Source organism: Nannospalax galili, unplaced genomic scaffold (assembly GCF_000622305.1).
Source record: "Nannospalax galili isolate Female #2095 unplaced genomic scaffold, S.galili_v1.0 scaffold1340, whole genome shotgun sequence".
NCBI lineage: Eukaryota > Metazoa > Chordata > Mammalia > Rodentia > Spalacidae > Nannospalax > Nannospalax galili.
In genome coordinates this window covers 1,603,973-1,611,692 of record NW_008346293.1, presented here as the reverse complement: position 1 = coordinate 1,611,692, position 7,720 = coordinate 1,603,973, and the positions used below count along the sequence as shown (strand labels likewise).

At 37.1% G+C, this 7,720-nt stretch overlaps 1 long non-coding RNA gene across 1 annotated transcript in view; it reads left to right on the top strand.

Annotated features, from left to right (window-relative positions):
* The window catches only part of LOC115071980, a 39,411-nt gene extending 35,308 nt beyond the window's left edge, over positions 1-4,103 (top strand). The window contains exons 2-3 of the long non-coding RNA XR_003851047.1: positions 1,021-1,143; positions 2,988-4,103. This is a non-coding gene — a long non-coding RNA (uncharacterized LOC115071980). The remainder of the gene's footprint in view (positions 1-1,020; positions 1,144-2,987) is intronic.
* The last annotated feature ends 3,617 nt before the right edge of the window (positions 4,104-7,720 follow it).

Here is a 7,720-nt window from a genome sequence, read left to right as displayed (position 1 = left end):
CCCCCCCCCCCTCCCCTCTTCCCTCTCCCCCCATCTAGTCTCTCTCTCTCTCTCTCTCTCTCTCTCTCTCTCTCTCTCTCTCTCTCCTTTATTCTTTATTTAGAGACAGAGTCTCATGGTCTTCAACTCACTATGTAGTGAGTATGCTGATCTTCCTGCTTCCACCTCCCCAGTGCTACGATTACTTCATCGTCCCACCTGCTTTATGCTACGCCAGGGATCAGCCTCTTGTGTGTGTTAGGCAAGCAATCTTCCAACTGAACTACGTCCATACTTGGTTTCTATTTTTTCAATCAATGCCCTGTTGTCTCTGTTCTTCATTTTGTTCAAGGTTCTATGGTTTTCAGTGTAAAATCTTAAACATCTTTTGTGAAAATTTTCTCAAATATGTTGTCATTTTGGATATATTGTGAATAATCTTTTACACTCAATTTCAGTTTTAGATTGCTCACTAAAAGTTCAGAGAAATATAAATACAGTCAAGTGTAACAGTGATGAACTCTGATTAGTTCTATTAATTTCTGTGGTTTAATCAAGTAGAGAATTGATCACTAAATATGGTGTACTCATAAAATTAGATATTATTCATCAACAGAACATGCTGTGACACAGATGAACTTTCTCATTATGTTAAGTGTATTAAGAGGAAAAAATAAGATACCAGAGAATCTCATGGTGTATGATCCAACGAATGTGAAATGCTAGAAAAAGAAAAGGCATGGGGCAAAAAGCCAACCGATGACTCATGTGTTATTTAATTTTTCTCATTGTATTAGACTTCCAAGATGTAAGATTATCCTCAAGCCATTTCTGTGCCACAGCTAGCACCAGTAAATCCGCCATAATTTCCTCTGAATCACCTAGGTACAAGCTATAAATGTCATCCAAAATATATCAACGCATCCTTTGAACAAATTTTTCACTAAACAGGAATCTGCTATGTTTTGGACACTGAATGTCCCCCAAAGACCCATGCGCTAAAGGTTACTTTTCTCTTTCTTTCTTTCTTTTTTTTTTTAGTGCTATCAGGAAATGTTGGATCATTTAGGAGGTGCTACCTTGGAGAAAGTTCTGAGGTCACTGGTAGTGTATGTATGAAGGAGATTGTGTGACTCTGATCGTCTCTGTTTCCCGTATCAAGAGGTGAGTGATTTGTTCCATTACATCTTCCTACCATGATGTGCTGCCTGCATCTCAGGTCCAAATCCCTGGATTCATTGCCCTTGACCTGGAATGTTCAGAACAATGAGTCAAAATAATTTTTTAATTAACGTAATTGCCTCAGTGTTTCAGTATAATAACAGAATAGTGACTAACACAGTATCCTTTCACATAGTTTATTTTGTTTTTGCACAAATTTTGAAACAATCAGGAAAAAACACTGAAGGAAACACATGATTTAGGAAAAAAGGTGATTGAAAAGTGTATATAGGAGCTGAGATAGTTGAGACAGCTCAAGTGGATAAAGTGCTTGCTTCAAAAGCTGGCTGACTTGAGTTCAAATCCCCATTACCCACACAAAGTTGGACATGGTAGCTAGCACACATCTGTGACCCCAGCATGCCTGTGGTGAGATGGGAGGCAAATTTAAAAGAATCCCTGAAAGCTTGTGAACTTGAACTAGTTGGCCTGTTTGTATAGCCAGTAACAAGAGACCAGGACTCAAACAGGTAGAAGGTGACTTCCACAGCTGTACCACGGCATGCACACATATGTATTCACACACACATGAACATGACACACATGAACATACACATATACACTTTTTAAAAGCATGTTGGATAAAATTCTAAATAATTCCTAGGGTCTTGCAAAAAACTTTCTGAAAGTTTATTTCAGATTAGTGAGTTCTCATTTCACTTTATGTAGAGGAGTAATGCTATAAAATCCTTATAGTTCAAACCAACAGATTTTATCATAGTACATAAATACATAGCTTACTCAGTGTTCCATCTGACTTTCATCAAACAATAGCAAAAACTAACTCAAGAAATGAAGCTTATTTATCAAATGCATTTACAATCTGACTGAAGGACAAATTAAACCTTTTAGCCAAGTTTTAAATAGATGTCCTTATGAATGCATAGTAGAATAGTCTCAAAAGTCTCTATTTAGGCTTTGGATAACTAAATTACCGTAATGGGTAGCCTGTGCTGTTAAGCTAAAGACTCAATACCCAATAGGGAAGTTTCGTCAGAGGGCAAGACCAGCATATTTTTCAACAACCAGAAGGGATGCTGGAGCCTGAGGAAAAGTTGCAGTATGAGACCCTTCTCAGGAGCTACACAGGTTTAGATGCAAAGTATGAGGTGCATGGTAGTTATAGGTTCCAGATTAAGCAACTCACATAGAACGAGGAGACTCACAAGAAGGAAATTCGACACTTGGGAATTAAAGGTAAAACAAGTAAACATCTAGGAATGAATAACTAGATTCAGAGAAAACAAAGGAAACCAATTTTTAATTTCATCCTATTTCAAGATTTAAATTCAAAGTCGGACTGAAAGTGTCAATGACAGGGGAGACAGGAGCCAGAAAAATCTTTGCACCTCATCCAGTATTCATGACAGTCAGGGCTTCGTGTCATTAGGTGATTTTATCTCATCTAAGGACAAGACATGCCAAGTTCCTTATAAAGCAGTATATACAGTAACTTCCAAATAATTAAAATAAGAATATACATGAGGAATATATTAGTTAATAAAAAATTTTCTCTTTCACTCATTATAATAATTGGTTTTCTCTTGTTTCCATTGCTAATAGCTTGTTAGCTAACTTCAATAATAAAAATGTTAGTTAACATCAATAATAAAATGTCCATATTCGAATGGAGAAGGAATGTCTACAATTTAAAATGGCACCAGTCACAAGAAAGAATATAATTAAAAAAGAATCCATTCTTTTTCTGTCAGAAAATCCCATGCTTGAATGTTTATTAAATGTCTGAAAATGAATTTAACAACAATTGTATATCAATTTCCTCCAAGATAAAACCTTGCAATGTTGGAGGGAAGACGCTTGAGAGCAGGATGTTCTAAGGGGAGAATAAACGATCTATTCTGCAGGGAAGCTTGTTTAAGCTCAGGAAGTAAAGAACTCCAAAGCTTCGAAGTCCCTGAAACGGATGCGATTTCCTAGGCCCTTCCTCCCTACCATATAAGGACTACTGAGAGAGACTAAAGAGCCAACTGTCAAAGAGGCTCAAACCAGCCAAGCTTCCTGGAAAACACATTCTCCAACATGCTGAACTGCCTGAAAATTGTGCCGTTAGTGTGCTCCAGGTTTCCAACTTTAACGAGGTATCACCCATGCTGGGGTGGGCTTTGAGTCGTTTCTGGTCCTGTAAGGAACACTTCACCTATGCACCTATAAGTAACTCAAAATAAATAAATAAATAAATAAAAAGCCTAACTGATAGATCAAGTTGGACTTTGGTGCAGTGGTTGCTTTGGCTCGTTGGAGGTTCCCTATCTGGGGTGAGTAGATGTTTGTTCACGTCTCTCCAGGAATAGTGTCATACAATAACGCTCAAGAGCCTCTGGGAATAAGACTCCCATGCATTGTGCTTTATTAACTGACCACATCAAAGTTAAATTAAAAATTTTAGATGTACATTACAGTTGCATGCTATACCTTTAAGTTTAAATTTTAAAATTTATAAGATGGACATAGAATGAATTGGTTAAGTAGACACCCAGCCAAAAGGAAAGTCTTCTTACATTTCTATCCTCAGAAGACACTGTGTTAACATAAAGTGTTAACCTTCCCTAACCATAAGAACGATGATTGCAATAAGAAAAAGATACATAATCCCATCCTAGATACTATTTTGCAATAAAAATGGCTACTTTTAAATAATGCTATCACCTCTTCGAAAGATGCCTATATCTTTTCAAAATGTATGATTGTTCATTATAAAACAAAATTATCTGTCTCATACGTTATTTGGAATAAGACAAAGCATTTCTAATCCTCTGTTTCTTCACCTGCAAAATAATGGGAATAATACTATTAATTCCATTGTGGGATGTAAGTACCTTAGCATATTATCTGGCATACAGTAGGTGCATATTTCTGTAGAGCCTTCTTAGTATCTGGGAAGCTTTCAGCCACATGTTGGAGACAGGATCCTTATTCAGCAGATAGCAATGCTGGCCACTGCAAGTGGGCAGACATGCTCTTCCCCCAGAAAGCCCTCCTGCTTACCAAATGCTGATTCGCTAAGGAAGCACCGGTGTTAGCCAATGAGAAGGGCTCTCCCTCACAAATGTTACTACTGTCTCTAATGTGCCTACCTGGCATTAGAAGAGAAATCCAGAGAGTTCATTCAAATCCAAAGTTATTGGGCTGAATTCAGGGGGAAAAAATCCATTCATTCCTAAACTGTCTAAACAATCCCAGAACACAGCAAAGTAAGTTTTGTTCATTTTAATTGCAAGTCTCTCCCCGCCCCCTTCATTCCTGTATCATCTAGCAGCAGGGGCCAGAAGAAGACTTCCCTCTATTAGTCATTAAAACTGAAACCTGCAAAGGAGTCATAGAACTCAGACTCCAGCTTTCAACATTCATCAATCTTTACATTTAATAAACTTTCTAGGCTGGTTCTCCATTCCCAGAATAACAGGGTGTGATTGTAATGCACTAAATGAGCCATGAACAACAACACCATGTCTGACAAACGGCAAAGGCCAACACAGAAAAGACCTAGAGACAGGCAGGGGAGTTGCTGGGACACAGAGTCCTACCCCACTAAATGCAGCACCCTCCCTCCATCTACACACAGTGTGAAAGGTCCATAAATCATCCATGTCCACGCGGCCTGCACACTTACAGTACAAGGTCTTCAAGGATCCAAATCCCTTGTTATTCTTTGCTTTCTATTCACCCTGCACACAAGAGGCACATGAGGAAGGTTGACTTGTCCTTCTGTATTCACAAAAGAGAATGAAAGCATTTATTCCCATCAGCTTTTCTGTGGCAATGCACCTAAACTGGAGTGGAAAAGTATTTGCTTCTGCCTTCTTGTTTTTTACATGCAGCATTCAGAATAATAAGACATGTCACTAGACATAAAACAAGCAATTTATTAACCTGCAGAACTCTCACTTGCATCAGATTTTAATTGTTAGCATACTTTACCTTTTGCCATTTCGGTGTCATTTCCACTCTAAATGTGACAGTCACAGAGAATCGTCTGCTGGCCCCTGCCTACTGCTGATGGAAATGGTGGCTTTGATACAAGAGAAACAGAAGAAAATACTGAAAGAATATTATTTTAGTGTCAGTTTTTAAAAGCCATCCATAAACAGGAAATTTCCATTTATACAGATAAAGTGGTAGATATTGTGGAAACCTAAAAAAAAAAAACAAAACAAAACTCAGGTAAGAAAAGTCAGAAGAAAAACCAACAGTATAGACAACTGTGATGAAGTAACACTGGAAAATCTTGGAAAAACAAATAGAATAGGTCATAATTGATCAGATGGTACAACTTTTTGGTAAAAATTAATTATTGAACATTTACTGAAAACATTGCTCATTACCATGAGGTAAACAGATCTGCTGTGCCACAGGTTCTTTACCATGATGTTCTGCCTCTCAAAAGGCCCTAAGGCAGCAGAGTCAACCCACTATGTCCCTGAGACCATGAGTCAAAATAAACCTTTCCTCTTTTTAAGTTATTGTGTCAGGTATTTTGTCACAGACATTGAAATTGCCTAACATATGAAAGATGGTATGATTTCACCATTTTAAATATGTGGAAACTTATTAACTTAATTAATACTATTCATATAGTAGTGGTATAGGCAAGATTGAAGTCTGAGTAGTCAAACTCAAGAGCCACAAATACGACAACAGTAAGGCTTATTATGTACCAGACATTGTGTTAGGGATGTCACATGATTTAGCCCTATAACACACATGATTCCTTGAGATAGGTCTGTTATTATTTATATTTGCAGATAGTAAAATCATGTCGTCATCCTGACTTGTGAAGAAAAACTTTGAACAAGTTACTTTTATCCTACTAGAACCAAAATACCTGCCACAAACAACTTAAGCAAAAAGGGCTTATTTTGTTCATGGTTTCAGAGGTGTTAGTCCATCATGGAGTGCAAGGTAGAGGAGAGCCATTCACATCACGGCAGGCCAGGAAGCAGAGGAAAGCAAATGCCAGTGCTCCATGAACTTTCTCTTTTTCTCCCTCTTGTTCTATACATCCCACAGCCATGGGATGATGCTTCCCACATTCAGGGTGAGTCTTTCCTTCTCAGTTAATCCTCTGAAAGGCCCTTACAGACACAGCCAGAAGTGTACCTCAATCTCTTAGGTTTTTCTAAATCCAATCACACTAACAGAAAGAGTTATCTAGTACAATCTTAGTTCAAACTCTGTCAGACTTTATAGTGTTGAGTTTAATTCTTCTATTCGAATATGAAAATTAAAGTTTATGGACAAAGATATACTGTCATATATCGTATGTTACTTATAATTACTTATAAAATAATATAGAACATTGTGTAATCCTAGATTTAGTGTTAAGTAAACTTAAGTCAGGATATGGATTTCAACATACCAAATTTACTTACAGATACCACACCAGCGGGTGAATAACCTGCATGTTTGTGATCTATGATCACTATTAATATTTATGACTCAAATTATATCAACTGATTTTAATATTGGTTGACACAGAATATCACTAAGTTGATATAGTATACATTTGGTGGAGCTGCCAGAAAAACAACAGAAAGGAAAAGAAGTCAAGGGAAAAAAATGGGAAGGATTGTGTTTTTTAAAATATCTGAACCCCTGTGAGTAGCAGAAAGCTGAGCAGTGATGCAATGCACTACATTTCAGAAGGCTACAGCACCCTCTGGTGAATAAAAGGTGTATTTCACAATTTTCTCCAAACAACATAGGTGATACATTACATCCACAAAGCTACAATTAGGAGTAAATAGCTGAGTGTGCTTTTGCACAGTAGAATGATTATGGATGACGATACTATATTGTACATTTCAAAAACCCAGAAGAAAGAATCTTGAACGAGACAGACATGCTTAACTGGACTCAGTCATTTTGGACTCCATCAACGTGTTGAAAAACCACATGCATCCTCATTTATATGTATTTCTTTACATTTTTATGAATCATTTTCAAATAGGTTTGATATACATTTAAAATAAAGTTGAATTTTGAAAGTACCTCTGATCTTTTTCTTAAGCTAGCATCTGCTGAGAATGAATGCACTTCATCTTGTAAGTTATTCCTATACCTATTTCAGGTGATATGCAAATTCTACTTCTAGAAATAAACAAAATTAAGTATTTTGGATTAATCAAGTTACTTGATGCTAGGCCAGGAGCAAAAAATATCTCCAAGTTGTAGTTACAAAGTTATAAACACCAACAGAATATTTTTCTTTATGTGTACATTTTTAATTCTCAGTGATCTGAAGCACACAAATATATCCATATAACTTTCTTTGTTGCCTGTTTTAAATCTAGGCTACTGTGTCCCTTCTCTGTGATATTTTTCACTGTTCATGTTAAGAAACATAAATGATGGACTGTGGGCGACAGGCTTGAGCTTAGGGTGATATTGCAACTGTCAGGGTCACATGGTTTCCAGGAATCCAGGCTCTGTAATCTGAAACCCAGTATGCTAATGAAGCATCCTACCCGCTATTCTGTGATAGGACAGTAAGTCTGTTATG